At 51.5% G+C, this 5382-nt stretch overlaps 1 long non-coding RNA gene across 1 annotated transcript; it reads left to right on the forward strand.

Annotated features, from left to right (window-relative positions):
- The first annotated feature begins 915 nt into the window (after window positions 1-915).
- LOC115484519 (uncharacterized) lies at window positions 916-4947 on the forward strand. Its single transcript, XR_003945186.2, has 2 exons — window positions 916-1097; window positions 4244-4947. It is a non-coding gene; the product is annotated as an uncharacterized LOC115484519 (long non-coding RNA).
- The last annotated feature ends 435 nt before the right edge of the window (window positions 4948-5382 follow it).

Raw genomic sequence — 5382 nt, forward strand, 5'->3', positions numbered from 1 at the left:
TGGGAACCCTGTGCCCCATTGAGGGTTGCTGTAGCTGGGCCGCTGCGTGTTCCAGGTGGGAGGAGGCTGGATACGGCCCGGCTGCCCCCTCCCTCTCCTGTTTCCCTGACGCCTGGATCTGCATTCCTTAGCTAAATGCCCCTTCCTTCCATATGCCCAGCATGGTCCCCTAGGTTTCCCCTGGCGTGGTGGAGCAGCTGCTGGTGGGGGTCCTGATTTGGGGCAGTTTATTGCCACACACCCACCCTGGCCACACTTAAAGCATGCCATGACACTCGTTATTGCAGTGTGAACTGCTGCTTGAATGGGAGCTAGGTGTTCTTCCTTTGCAAAGTGTCTGATCATAGCAGCTATATTAGACCCCTGCGCTCCAGTGACCCTCACCAGGAAGGCATGTATCGTGGCTGCGGGTGCCCAATTCGCACAAGCTATTTTTATTTTTCCCCAATCGGTGAGTTTGTGTTGCGATTGTTTCCCGATATTGCTTAAAGCTTTATTCGGTTTCGTTTGAAATCGCATTAATTCTGCTCTCTCAGCTTCCGAGTCCCAGCCGGACTCAGTTGGCTCTTCTGAGCTGTCTGAGCAGCTGTCGCTTGACTCAGAGCTGGAAGTTGACTGCCAATACATTTCCGGCGCTCCACGCCGTTTTGTGCATCTTCGACCCCGCTCCTCCCTTCGGGGGTGGTACCGTTCCCGCCCCCTGGGCTTGCCCTGCCTCCCACAGGGAGGGATCTCTCCCTTATATGGTAGCAGTATTGAGCGTGGCTCCCTATCAAGCATGCGCTCTTTGTCGCACCCCCATGCATGCGCGTTTGCGGGGATCCGTGGCTCTAAACCGAGCATGCGCTCTGTGTTGGTCTCCCGCACATGCGCATCAGCAACTACTTGCGCCTCCGGGCTTTTCCTGCCGTGGACTCGTGTGCCCCGCCCATCTCCTAGGTCAGCATCGCCATGTTTTGTCGTGTACGGCGGTGGCGGCAGGGCCGCCACCTGCGCGTCCGTGCTAGCCGCCTTCTTGGCGTCCCTGGCCTCCTCTGCCAGCTCCCCCCAAAAGGACCATGCGTGCCGCTGCGCCTCTGGCGCCAGGCCGCTGACCGGTGAGGAAGGGACAGACAGGGGAACCGCGGATGTTTCAAAAGGTTCCGTGGGGGGGCTAGGACCCGGCGGGCTCCGCGGGAGGGTCGGGGGGTCCCCTGGGGGCTCTGGGGGGTTTGGGCTCGGGCTCAGGGAGGGGTGGAACGCGCCTGGTCCCCGCGCATTCCCGCCCTCAATCAAATCGCTCTCAGAGACGGTTTGCGTCGCCGCTCCTATCCCCAGCTGTGCTGTAACCAATAAACATGAACGCGCGACTTTCCACGTCTCCTGTTCTTCTAATGCCCTGCGTAGGGCCTCCTCTACTTTCCCCCACGCTCTGAGGGTTTTACCGCTGCCCAAGGCTTTAGTATCCTCTGCTAAAGCGGCGGTGCATCTTTCCCACACTTCTGAATGTAATATTTCTACGGGACGTTCAATCGTCCCCAGCTCTTAGGAGCTTTGCGATGGCAAGATTAAAATTCCTGAGCTCACATTTATTTCCCCACTGATAATGAACCAAACTTAAGACCTTCGCGATGGCCTCCATGAGGATCGCTGGTCCCCGGGGTGTCCCCCCTGCGCTGTAGACGGACCCGCCGCTGCAGCCGCTGTCTCTCGTCCAGGCGAACCCCGTTACCTGAGCTCCTTCCTGGGTTTTGGCACCAGATATGTTGCCTTCTGCTATAAGACAAGGCGACCTGGTTTCAAGGGACAGCACAGTGACCCAAACTCACCATGGGTCACTCAGGCCAATGACAGACGCAGACACCAATGTGGGTAGACGGTCAAAAGGTGTTTATTATCTCATCTCGTAGGGTTTTATAGTCTAGGGGGCTTCACTACGTCAGAGAGGGGTCTTCAGTACCATCTATGGTTAGTAAGGAGTGGAAAGTTACTAGTATTAGGGGGGCTACATTCCTAGTTACATTCCTAGGGTGATCTCTTATCTCAGGGGATTAGGGGAAAGGAATCCTGCCACTTTCCGTCACATCGCGTGATCTTCCGTTCGCCTGTCCCTATCTACTACACAAGTACTAGGGGACAAAAGTTCAGAAGTTCAGTCATGAGGAAGACCATGACCTTCAGCTTTAGAGACCATCAAAGACCCCCGTGCAACCACCACATGCTCAGAAGGGTGGGGATCTAATTACAATGTGAGGTGAGGAGAGGTGGGGCCAGGGGTTGAATATGCATGGAAAGGTCAAGCAATGCCATGTATATGGAACACCTTTGTGAATAAAGATGTGGCTCAGAGCAGGGCTCAGGGCACAAGTTTTCACAACAGCTATCGTGCTCTTGCCGTGTACTGACAATACATACCCACTTCATAACTGCATCAGGGTGCGCAGTCTATTTATTCTGTGGATCGCTTCACTGCGATCCCCCCATCACCCCAGCAATGGAAACGGGTTCTGCCCCACATGTCCTGATGGGATTGGAGTACACTGTGCACCAATGACAAAAGCCTCGTATTTCTATGGCTCTGGTGTGCCAGGGATCCACACAGCCCAAAAGACAAAATTTTCCCTGGCCTCTACCTGGCTAGAGGCAGGGCCTCTCTAGTCCTGGCTACTATTCCCTCCCTGGACATATATTCTGAATGTTCCCTCAAGGTGATCTGACATGTCATCCTCCCTTCTGTTATACCTGGCAGCTCGGTCACAGGGAGCGGGGGCTGCATTCAATTGGGTGGAAGTCCCTCTGTTAGTAGTTTCCTCCTTTAGTTTGCCCACCCATGCTGTTAGGATAGACATGGGTTTTCCATTCCACCCTCTCATGTCTTCCCCATGTTCATACAGGAAGAACCACAGGTCCACTGGTGGGGAGGACTCCCTCTCCCTAGCTGGGGGACGTTGGGCACTGGCACTGGGGCCTGTGATTTGCACTGGTGCCACTTGAAAACTGTCCTTCCTCATCTCCTTCCTCATCTTCTCTCTGAATTTTTCCTGTTCATCCTTGAGACTCAACCACAGCAGAGACACGAGTGTATATCAGGCCATGGACGATGGGGTCACCGACATGATATGTGAAAAATCCTTTCTGCCGCAGCCAGGTAGAGGGGAGCACACACCGACACGATGTAGAATTCCAAGAAGCTCCGTTTATTGTTTACAAAGCTCGTATTCTTATAATGTTTTTCTCTTCCATACACGCGATCACGCAAAATATAATTGGAGGGCCCGCTTTGTGCACGAGGCATGCACGCGTCCTTATCAATTTCTAATTGGCTAGTTACATCTGCGCTGCTTAAGCACTTTGTTTTTGCCTTGCGGTTTTCAGCATCCTGTTTTACATCCCTTACTTGCCAGCTTCTTGCTTATCACCTCCTCGTACTTAGGTTCAAGGAGAGGACGTCCCTACAGCTTACTGTAAACCTGTCCCACTGCCCAAGATCGTCCCCCGACACCTTTCCTTAGGACTTTTTCCTCCTGAGCTGCTGAGAGGCCTCAGGAACAAACTGCAAACAATTCTTATCCGCTGCTGTGGAATGCAACAGGTGGATCTGTGATTGGTCTCATCTGGTTGTTTCTAATTAATGGCCAATCACAGTCCACGTGTCCAGACTGTCTCGGTCAGAGACAAGCCTTTGTTATTCATTCCTTTTCTATTCTTAGCTAAGCCTTCTGATGATATCCTTTCTTCTATTCTGTTAGTATAGTTTTAATATAATATATATCATATAATAATAAACCAAGACTTTTGAAACACGGAGTCAAGATTCTCATCTCTTCCCTCATCCTAAGACCCCTGTGAGCAATGCATCAAATGGTGACTGACTGAAAAGACCACCACATAATGGTCTCATCATTCCTGAGTTTGCGTGCTACAGAACTCGCTGTCTCTTGGTTGTCCACTAAATGCATTATTCCCATGAAGCAGGAGTATTCTGATGGCCCCTGCAGTGCAAGGCTCCACCACATTTGCGCTGTGCACCTGACCTCGTCGGAGTCATTATTATGTCCATCCCTTGCAAAAAGTTCCTCCAATACGGCAGTATTTGTCTCAGTGTTGGAGTGTGAGAGTATGTCCAAAATATCCCACATCTGCCTCACAACTGTCCTTGAGAGACTGTTCAGAAGACCCCTTTGTCCCTTTTCTAGCCACAGTGGGCATGCCAAGCCAGGGGGTTTCATGACCTGAAAGTGTTGCTAAGTCGCTGTTTCCACAGGTGCAGTCCCCTGCATGTTACACCGAGCTCAATGAGACGAAGGAGGCACTGTGTTCTTTTCACAACAATAATCTTGGACGCTGTCCACCTCTTGGCCTGGCTGGACTTTTCCTGAACTTTTGGGTGGTCTCCCACAGAAGACCCCACTCTTTTATCAACAACCACCGTGACAGACAAGCTGAGATGACAAAAGCCTCTCCACCAGAGAAGACCCTGAGAAATCCCCATGTGAGAAAAGGCCTCCCTCACACTTTCCAAGGACTGGAGCCCCCAGCCCGGGGGAGGTGCACGGGGGGAGGTGAGCTGACCAAAGCAAGATGGATGACTGCAGGTGCAGGCACTGGACCATAAAAACAATGGCCTTCATTCCTTGCAAAGTGGACTGTGTGTACCCCTTTTATAAATACCATTCTTTCTATACAATAGATTTGGTTTCGAAATAATGCCCTTCCCCCTCATCAAGAACAGTATAATTAGGGTCCCGAATGGACTGCCTTTCTGAGATCTCCCCAGGACGTGAACTGGTGAACCTCTTCGGCTGGACACTGAAGGACCTCGGCCATTCTAACGTTTTGGTAGCTATAACCCTCCCTTTTTCTTTCCCTTCCTTATTTTTCCCTTTTTCCCTTAATTCTCCCCAACACATTTTTACTGTGGTTGTTTCAATAAAGTCCATTGTGTTGATTAACCTGCAAACCCCCTTGTACGTGTTGGTTTTTGCACCCTGAAATCAATCTAAAACAATCTCTACGAAGCCTGCTCAAAAGGATGGCTCGTAACATGGAGTCAGGATTTTTCCTTTTTTTTCTTCTTTCTCTTAGGAAATTTTCTCCCATTTGTTACTAAGAGACTGATGCTTAAGAGAACAAAATGGGGGCTCAGAGGAGGCGGTAGAAGGGGACTGTCTTACCTTAGGGGTTTTCTCTTGGGAAGGGCAGGGATGCCACAAGATTTTGGCCAGGCGGTGAGGGGCTAGGCTCTGCTCCTCTCACTCTCATGATCAGAGGAGGAACAGCCGGTCTGCGGTCACTACCTGGAGGATTGTCTGCCACTGTAGAGCTTTTGTCTTGCCACTGCTTCTCCCACCATGGCTTGCTGCTTGCAAGGTTCCTGCTGCAGTCCATTTCAGCAGCCGGAGG

Source organism: Serinus canaria, chromosome 20 (genome assembly GCF_022539315.1).
Source record: "Serinus canaria isolate serCan28SL12 chromosome 20, serCan2020, whole genome shotgun sequence".
NCBI classification, from domain to species: Eukaryota; Metazoa; Chordata; class Aves; order Passeriformes; family Fringillidae; genus Serinus; species Serinus canaria.